Consider the following 11,154-nt stretch of genomic DNA (forward strand, 5'->3'; position numbering starts at 1 on the left):
CCTAACCATTAGACATCTATGATGCCTCAGGTCAAAAGACTACTTTGCATATTGCAACTTACGAGTTCTTACATGACATGTATGTTCGAACTCTCTTTTGATCGTTGTTCAGTGTACTTGATTACTCTTTCAAGCACCTATGTGTTTGTCTTAGTGTCCAACACTAAATGACTTGAGACTAGTCATACTCATGCTTGAGTTGACATAACACATACTAACCTTAGCGGATTGTCAATGCCCAATTGGCAATCCTATGGCTAGGAACGTTTTAGGAATGAACATAAGAGAAATGTCTCGTTAATTTAACTTACTTAAATCACTTATCTCTTAGATCAAATACATTCTTTGGATTCCCTTATTGCTTAAACACATGATACAATAAATAGTGATTAACAATAAGTTTGCCCTTCATTAAACATATAATAGTTTAATACATTAAGTATTCCAAAAGCTATTACATCAAATGAGTGGCTTTGTGGGCATACTTCCAACATGCACTATTACAGACAAAATAATCGTCAAAGAGCTCCTGACCTCGTCATTGCCTGTTTCTATCAATGTTTACAGCACGGTTGGGCCTGCAGATATGAGCCACAGCTTGGACGACTCGACGGGATTGTGAGGCTCTTGCCATTCTTGATTCGTCATCTCTCCGTCTACGCTCGTCATCCTCTTCCATCTCATTTTGGGCCCAATCCCTAACATTGAACATTCCTTCTGATTGGTTAAACAATTCTTCCTCTTCTTGATCGATTTCCCACATCATCTTTGAAGAATAAGAAGAAGACATTGTAAGAAGGAAGCAGAAACTATGAATAATGATAGGGATTTTGGCGAAGAAGGAAGCATAAACTATGAATAATGATAGAGATCTTGAGAAAATTGGTGTGAGATTAATGAGGATGGATGGTGGATTATACGGAGGATTCAGAAATGATTAGGTTGTAGATAATGCCACGTGGCATGCCGTCATTCATTAAAAATCTGGTGGAAATCTATCTTTAAAGATTGTAATCGGAATGTGACACGTGACACGACGTGATTGGTTAAAAATCTTATCAGAAATTCATCACCAATAATTGTCTTTTCAGATAATGACACGTGCCTTGACACAACGATTAAAAATCTTATCGGAAATCCATCACCAATAATTGTCTTTGCGGATAATGACACGTGGCGCAACGAGAACGATTAAAAATCTTATCCAAAATAACAAATAAAATTCTTTTGAATTATTTTATAAATACAAAAATACAAAAATTTTATTGCTATTGGCTTTTCGGATAATGACACGTAGCGCAACGAGAACGATTAAAAATCTTATCCGAAATTACAAATAAAATTATTATGTATTATTTTATAAATAAAAAAATACTAATATTTTATTGCCAATTGTCAGGGCTATTCAGTGCATTGGTGGAGATGCAAAAGGCAATTGTCAGGGGAATGCACTATTCATTAAGGGCAGTTACTGTTCACTAGGTGGATTAAATAGTGAATAACCTGGGGGAAGGGCTCCTACATTGGAGTTGCTCTAATTAAGAAAATAATAAGAAAATTTAGGTGCGGTGGCCACGATTAAACCAATTAAAAGCAGTGTTTTCATAGATGGGCTTGGGTGAGAGGCCGATGTGAAGTAGGTTGACGGGAGGATGGTGTGGAGCCATGTTCGGTGTCAACATTGACACCAAAGCCGGTAAAGTATGGTGATTCCTATTCTTCTCAAGGATAAGAGGAGGAAGAGAGAGAAGGAAAAGAATGGGTGTCGTTGGCGAACTCACTGGAAAATTTGACCAACATTTTTGTGTTTTTTATTTACTTGCAGACAAATTCTCGAATTTGGAGGGAAAAATTATTTCTCTTACATGATCTATATCAATGTATTTGGATATGATCATTTGATTTAGTAACATAAGTCTTTATTTGATTTGAAGACACTCTAAATGCAAATTGCATGAACGATATGTAGTAACGGGCGATAATGTTTTCCATTTAATGGTTTGTGCTACATTAATATTGGTAAACATATGAAGGAAAAAGTTCTAAGATCTGTATCAAATCATCGATACGATATGCAGGGGCTGAGCAATCTTACTCACTTCTGTTAGTTTCCAGTTAAAAATATTTAATAAAATATTCATTATTTAATAAAATGAAATTAGAAAAACTTAAAATTCGATTTAATAATAAAATTAAAATTGAAAAAGAGTAAAAAGAAGGATGGAGAGTGAGCCACCAAGGAACCCTGCACCACTGCCCCATCCCCAACAACACCAGGGTGAAAGGTTGCTATCGAGGTTTTATTCTCCATAAAAATGGTTTTTACCCCTTTTTCAATCCATCTTCTCCTCCATTTATACAATGGCATAATATTGACAAATATATCGACATATGGGACTATTTGCTACAATATTATTGGAGGCTGATTTTAAGTAAACAAGACTTTTTGCTTTGCGATGATTAGGAGGAAAACGTCTATCGTTTGTAGTCTTATTCTTCATTGACAAGGAAGCTATTTCTATGATTCAGACCTGTGAGCTATCGGTCACAAAAAACAACCAAGGAACAACCTTTCCATTGCTACGATTTCTAGTATCTCATGATTAGAGTCATTTAGGTATTGGGATGTGTTATCCATACACTTATTTTTACTTTTCACATCTCTCTTGTTAATTTCTATCCGTTGATTTTCTTCAATTCATCCGATCCGACAGGTCGAAAACCAAAAAAATATAGAAAAAGTAAAAAGAGGTGTGTAAATATCACACCCCTTAGGTATTTACCTTAGGACATAAACAAACTTAGATTTACTTTGGGGTTTATTCAAATCATATGTTCATGAGTCACGTTACGAGTGACTGACCACTCCCACCTTCGGCCAATTTCTTTTCCAAAAACTGTTGGAACTTGGAAGCCATTGCTATTGAATTGACATCTCATCCGACAAATTTATAATAATAAAAAAAAGGTAAGAGGTCACTAGAAATGCATGGATAAAAAATAGAAGAAGACTTGATGCTGGGTGACCAAATCGAGGTAAAGAAATATTTTAAAATATTTTAGAGTTTGGAATTGGCATGACACGTTGCAAACATAAAAAATGGGGTCAAAGGCTGTGGGCTCGCCACGTGTAAAATAAATACAAAAAGCTGGTGAGACGATGGGGAAAAATATTGGATACGGACATACCCATGTCGATGAGAGTGAGAGTGTGATCTTGTTCATGAGTCATATACCGTCACGGTCTTCAAATTCGAGTTTCGTTTAACATCCTTTGATTTCCAGAAAGGCATTCTTTTGTTTGAATGGTTTGCTTCCCCTTGTTTCTACTAAAGACATTTTGTTTAAATCATGGCGTGTTACATGCGATTTACATATTTTAAATGTATTATTATACGCATATGAAATACATTTTTTATAATTGGTAAATGCGTGCAGAAGACATTTTTTGATTCACGACATGTTACGTGCAATTTATACGTTTTAAATGTATTATTATGCGCGTGCGAAATACTTTTTTTTTTATAACCGGCATTACACGCCTCTTAAGAAATTTTGAACGTATTTAAAAATAGAGAAAATAATATATATATATATATATATATCCACACATTATTTTTTACTTCTCACACACCCCTTGTTAATTTTTACCCTTTGATATTTTTCAATTCACCCAATCCAACGCCCGAAACTTAGAAGGGTGTGTGAGAAGTAAAAAGAGATATATAGATATCACATCCCTATATATAAAGATAAAAATTATTAGGTGACTCGGAATATCAAATACTCTGAATGTTTTAATGTTAGACTTTAATTTTTATATTTTTAAATAACGCTTTAATGATAATACTGAAGTATCCAAGAACATATCTTTGTCCCTAAACTAATGTCTCCTCTAATGTCTCATGCCTAGTGCCTATCAGATTGGAACGTGATTTTACGGCTTTATAATCTTTCAAAATTTGTCAATTCGTCAAATTTTTGTTAAAAAGAGAGTTTTTCTCATTGAAACGACATTAATAACATAAACAGACAGAAAATGAGATTGGTTTGATAGTACGGAGGAATTGACGCATTTTAAAATATTACAGGAGGTCACAAAAGTAGTTGAAACTCAAGCGAAAATTTGATAAAAGGTCATAGATTTTTGGTAAATCATGATAAAGAATTTACACTCAACATGGTTCGCTTACTAATATCACCGATATTGTCTCTAACTTAACTACATATAACTAAGAACGTGATTCACAAAATGCAAGGATGAAAGTAGAAGTCATTTTTCGTAACACATTATAATTCACGGTCATTGGGTGGTATTAACTATTAACTTATACATAATGAAGCTTGCGTTAACTCTGTGTTTATTAAAATCATATGTTCATGAGTGACGTTATGACGGACTAACCACTCCTACCTTCATCGAATTTGTTTTAAAAAAAAATTTGACAGAGGCGAATGAAAGCCATTACTTTTGAGATCTTATATGGGTTAAATTTAGAAGAATCACAAGAAATGCATGGAAAAGATGACAAGCAGATGAGAGAGTGACCAAATCGAGGAAAAGAAAGATTGTTTGGAAACATTAGGAGTTGGAATTCCGTCGACACTTTACATGCCAGCATGTGTAAGTCTCGTTTCACGTAACTTTGTGTTGCTGCATCAAAACATCACTATTGCGGTATCCCCGTCCATCTAAAGCCATTCTCAAGCAGTAGGGTCGAAGGCTATAGACCGACGAAGTGGATGAATAGAAAATATATTAAATACAAAGGAACAAATGCTGGTAAGACAATGGGAAGATGTTGGATTAGGACATTGGCGGTGCTGACGAGATTGACAGATCAAGTTCATGAATGGTACCAATATGGTTGCTGATGCAGGTGTTAGCTTCATAATTTGTTTTTGTGTTTTGTAAAAAGTTATGAGTGTAGCAAGTCATACGTACGTTGCTATTCCTAAATTCTGATATAGGAAAGAAATTTTGATGCGTCTTTTTCCCTTCGTTTACTTTCTTTTACAAAAATTCTAAAATCTTCCACATTTTTTTCTTTCGCTTACTTTCTTTTACAAAAATATTAAAATCTTCATCCTTTTTGGTTGGTGACCCCACTCGTGTCAATAGAGTTGTAAGCCTAATTATGTGTAGACATAGCTCACATTGATATTACTTACTTATCCTATATCTGAATAATCAAGTATCAGAGTAGTTTATTCCATGCAAAAACAACCAACAACCATGCCTTCCCCGTAGCCTATCTCCCTCCCAAAAAAACCAAGCCCTGGATCTACTCCCAGCCTCAGCCGTTGGCCCCTTGCTCTGACTTAGGGTCAACAGCAGCCTCTTCGCCCTTTTCTCTTAGCCTCTTGCTCCCCCTCCTCCACCCCCCCCCCCCCACCCTAAAAAAGGAAAACCCATATTTAGCCCCACCACCTCCTGTCTCCTGCCTCGCTTCCCTTCCCCTCCCTTTCACCTGACCGCTTCCGTCTGCTAGTGTGTAAATTATGAACTGATTAAAGAAGATTATAAGTTTTTTATTAGTGTTGTGCTTCAGCTTATAAGCTGAGCTTGTGTGTTCAAAATGTAATGTGTTAGTTAAGTCTCATAGGGGTTGGATATTGGACAAGTGTCTTAATCTCAGTGTAATTTGAAATGGATGGCTGAGATTGAATTTAGAGATGTGTCTATCTCTTTCTCTCACCTTCAACATTTATATTGTTGGTGTATGAGCTCACATGCTCAGTGAGTGTTCCCCGAAATATATGGAAGCATTTTGTAGAAGGATATTCTTTGGTTTTTCAGATCAAAATTCTCTGGTTTTTCAGTTTGAAATTCTCTTCTTCTTCTTGCTCAAGTTTTCTGAGTTTCTCTTTCATAATCATTGTTAGAATCATTGTTTAATTCGAATTCACTAACATGACCTCAAAGCCAGGTTGGGTTTGAATTCTCTAGGTGTCGTATATGTGTAGGTTCGAGCACGGATTCACAGCAAAAGCTCATTGCAATGATTCGAGTATCTGCGATCGACCCTAACATGGATGGATCTGGAGGAGGAGAACTCAGAGCGCCAGTCTTCAATTGCGAGAATTTTGATTTCTGGAAAATCAAAATGAAGATCATTTTTCGTTCACATGAACTGTGGGATCTAGTTGAAAAAGGCTATGATACTTCAACGAAGAAGGAGGATAAGCTGACAGAGGTGGATAAGAAGTTGATGTGAGAGAATGTAGTCAAAGATGCTAGAGCACTGGGAATCATCCAAAGTGCTGTTTCAAATCAAATTTTCTCAAGAATTGCAACCCAGGAAAATGCAAAGGCTGCGTGGGACATTCTAAAACAAGAATTTGTTGGTGATAAGCAAGTAAGATTTGTGAAACTTCAAGGTCTTAGATGAGATTTTGAGTATACTTGTATGAATGATAATGAATCCCTCTCCGTGTATATTGCTAAACTATTTGATCTGATTAACCAAATGAAAAGCTATGGTGAAGATCTAAGTAATCAAAGAATTGTGCAAAAACTGTTAATTAGTTTGCCTAAATATTATGATAGTATTGCAGCAGTGATAGAAAATATTAAGGATTTGGAAACCATAGATGCTCAGGATGTGGTTGCCATTTTAAAAGGTTATGAACAAAGACTTGATAGGCATAGTGAGAGTAGTATAGAGAAGGCATTTGCTAGTTTGAACATTGCATCGAAATCAAATAGGTTTAATGGTCAAACAAACAATAGTAAATACCAGAAGAATTTCAATTCAAAAGGAAAACAATGGGGCAACAAAGCTGATTGAAGTAATAAGACTAGTGTTCTTGTGAAAAATGAGGCAAACAACACTGGAGATAAGTGCAAATTTTGTGACAGACTTCACTATGGAGAATGCTGGGTCAAGAACAAGGTCAAGTGTCACAAGTGCAATAAGATTGGACACATTGCAAGATATTGCAATACAAACAAGGTTGTGCAACAAGTGAATCTTGTTCATCAAGTGGAAGAAGCTGGTAATTTGTTCTATGCTAATCACTCTGGTGAAATGAAGAAAATGAGTGATGTGTGGTATATAGATAGTGGATGTAGTAATCATATGACATCGAGGGAATATTACTTGTTGATATTGACATAAATGTGAAAGCCAAAGTCCAAGTAGGCACTGGAGTTTTGGTTGAGGTTGCAGGGAAAAGAACACTGGTTATTGAGATAATGAAGGGTATAAGATACATAAAAGAAGTGATGCTGACGAGATTGGCAGATGAAGTTCATGAATGGTACCAATATGGTTGCTAATGCAGATGTTAGCTTCATAATTTTTTTTGTTGTAAAAAGTTATGAATGTGTATACAAGTCATACGTACATTGCTATTCCTGAATCCTGATATAGGAAAGAAATTTAGATGCGTCTTTTTCCCTTCGTTTACTTTATTTTACAAAAATTCTAAAATCTTCCACTTCCTTTTCTTTTCGCTTACTTTCTTTCACAAAAATACTAAAATCTTCCTCTTTTTTGGTTAGCGACCCCACTCGTGTCAACAAAGCTATAAGCCTAATTATGTGTTTACTATTACATTAAACATAGCTCACATTGATATTACTTACTTATCCTATATCTGAATAATCAAGTATCAGAGTAGTTTATTCCATGCATGAACAACCAACAATCATTCTCTCCCCGTAGCCTATCTCCCTCCCAAAAAAACCAAATCCTGGATCTACTCCTAACCTCAGCCGCTAGCCCCTTGCTCCGACTTAGGGTCAACAACAGCCTTTCTGCCCTTTTCTCTTAGCCTTTTGTTCCCCATCCTCCACCCCCCATCCCCAAAAAAGAAAAACCCATATTTAGCCCAACCACCTCCTGTCTCATGCCTCGCTTCCCTTCCATTCCCTTTCATTTAACTGCTTCCGTCTGTTAGTGTGTAAATTGATGAACCGATTAAAGAAGATTATAAGTTTTCTTATTAGTGTTGTGGTTCAGCTTATAAGATGAGCTTATGTGTTCAAAATGTAATGTGTTAGTTAAGTCTCATATGGGCTAGATATTGGACAAGTGTCTTAATCTCAGTGTAATATGAAATGGATGGTTGAGATTGAATTTAGAGATGTTTATATCTCTCTCTCACCTCCAACGATTATATAGTTGGTGTATGAGCTCACATGCTCAAGGAGTGTGCCCTGAAATATGTGGAAGCATTTTGCAGAATGATATTCTCTGGTTTTTCATATCGAAATTCTCTTTTTATTCTTGCTCAAGTTTTCTGAGTTTCTCTTTCATAATCATTGTTAGAATCCTTGTTTAATTCGAATTCACTAACATGGCCTCAAAGCCAGGTTGGGTTTGAATTCTCTAAGTGTCGTATATATGTAGGATCGAGCCCGGATTCATAGCAAAAGCTCATTGTAGTGATTAGCTTATATCTACGATCGAGTCTAAAATGGCTAGATCTAGAGAGGGATAACTCAGAGCACCAGTCTTCAATGGCGAGAATTTTGATTTCTGGCAAATCAAAATGAAGATCATTTTCCCTTCACATAAACTGTGGGATCTGGTTGAAAATGGCTATGATACTTCAACGAAAAAGGAGGAGGAGGAGGAGCTCACAGAGGTGGATAAGAAGCTAATGCGAGAGAATATAGTCAAAGATGCTAGAGCACTGGGAATCATCCAAAGTGCAAAGGCTGCGTGGGACATTTTGAAACAAGAATTTGTTGGTGATAAGCAAGTAAGATCTGTGAAACTTCAAGATTTTAGATAAGATTTTGATTATACTCGCATGAATGATAATGAATCCCTCTCCGTGTATATTGCTAAACTATTTGATTTGATCAACCAAATGAGAAGCTATGGTGAAAATCTAAGTAATCAAAGAATTGTGCAAAAACTATTAATTAGTTTACCTAAATCTTATGATAGTATTGTAGCAATGATAGAAAATACTAAGGATTTGGAAACCATAGATGCTCAGGATGTGGTTGCCATTTTAAAAGGTTATGAACAAAGACTTGATAGGCATGTTGAGAGTAGTATGGAGAAGGCATTTGCTAGTTTGAACATTGCATTGAAACCAAATAGGTTTAAAGGTCAAACAAACAATACAAATATCAGAAGAATTTCAAGTCAAAAGGAAAACAATGGGGTAACAAAGCTGATTGGAGTAATAAGACTGGTGTTCTTGTGAAAAATGAGACAAACAACACTAGAGATAAGTGTAAATTTTGTGATAGACTTCACTATGGAGAATGTTGGGTCAAGAACAAGGTCAAGTGTCATAAGTGCAATAAGATTGGACACATTGCAAGATATTGCAATACAAACAAGGTTGTGCAACAGGTGAATCTTGTTCATCAGGTGGAAGAAGTTGGTAATTTGTTCTACGCTAATCACTCTGGTGAAATGAAGAAAATGAGTGATGAGTGGTATATAGATAGTGGATGTAGTAATCATATGACATCGATGGAAGATTTACTTGTTAATATTGACAGAAATGTGAAAGCCAAAGTCCAAGTAAGCACTGGAGTTTTGGTTGAGGTTGCAGGGAAGGGAACACTGGCTATTAAGACAATGAAGGGTATGAGATACATAAAAGAAGTGATGCTTGTACCTGATCTTGCAGAGAACTTGCTTAGTGTAGGCCAGATGACTAAGCACGGTTACTTCCTTCTGTTTAGAAATTATAGGGTGGATGTGTTTGATGATAGATCTCTAAGTAACTTAGTGGTCAGTGTGAAACAAAAAGGAAATAGGTGGTTTCCCTTGATTTTCAGCACAAACAAAGAGTTGACACTGAGAACAAATGTACAAGATGATGCAAAGATGTGGCATAAGAGATTTGGCCACTTAAATTTCAGAAGTCTCAAGCTATTGCAGTGTCAAAGAATGGTATTGGGACTGCCTGAAATCCAAGATAATAGTGATGTGTGTCAATGGTGGGTACTTGGGAAGCAACATAGGGAATCATTTCCTAAGGAAGCTACTTGGAGAGCATAAGAACCATTGGAATTGGTGCATTATGATGTCTGTGAGCCTATGCAAGTTCCAACCATGAGTGGAAACAAATATTTCCTTACATTCATTGGTGACTACTGTAGAATGTGTTGGGTCTACTTCATGAGAAATAAGTCAGAGATGTTTGGGATATTCAAGAAGTTTAGAGCTATGGTTGAACCACAATGTGGTTATTCACTGAAGAAACTAAGAAGTGATAGGGGTGAATAGTTCACCTCTACTGAGTTCAATGTATTCTATGAATCAATTGGCATGGAGAGACAACTCACTATGTCCTACACTCCACAGCAAAATGGAGTGGCAAAAACGAAGAATAGGACAATAATAGAGATGGCTAAGAGTATGCTGCATGAGAATGGGCTACCCTACATGCTATGGAGAGAGACAGTCAACACATCAGTTTACTTGTTGAATAGATGTCCTACAAGGGCATTGGACAAGGTTACACCATTTGAAACTTATAATGGAAGAGGACATATGATTAAACATTTTAAGGCATTTTGTATTGAGTGTTATTCACTAATACATGGAGAGTTGAGACACAAGTTGGATGCATCAAGTGCAAAAGGAATTTTCATTGGATATGGATCATGTGAGAAAGGGTACATAATTCTTAATCCAATTACAATAAAGGTAACAGTGTCTAAAGATGTAGTATTTGATGAGAATAAGAAGTGGAACTGGGAAGAAAATAAAGTGAAAGAGGTTTGTGTTCCTCTAATCTCACCTGAGCTTGGAGAAACTGATGAAGATGAATATGGAAGGTCCCTCAGGTCAACATCTCCTATTTCTGGTGAAAGCTCAAGTACTCAAAGTGCAAATGTCCCTGTTGATATAGAAGCCTTCGATTCAACTCCCTTGAAATGGAGAAGCATGAGTGAAGTGTATTAGCACTGCAACTTGTGCATCATTAAACCCGAATGCTTTGATGATGCTGCACAAGATGAAGCCTGCAAATGAAGCACAATTCAGGAAAATGGTTGGCAATTTGTTGTATCTCACTGCAACTAGACTAGATATCATGTATGCTATTACAATCACAAAGAATCCTATTTTTCATCAGAAGACTAAGCACATCAATAGAAGGTATCACTTTATTAAGGAGGCTTTGCAAAATGGGATCATTGACTTGGTGTATTGTCCAACCAAAGATCAGATA

This window comes from Malus sylvestris, chromosome 3 (genome assembly GCF_916048215.2).
Source record: "Malus sylvestris chromosome 3, drMalSylv7.2, whole genome shotgun sequence".
Classification (NCBI taxonomy): domain Eukaryota; kingdom Viridiplantae; phylum Streptophyta; class Magnoliopsida; order Rosales; family Rosaceae; genus Malus; species Malus sylvestris.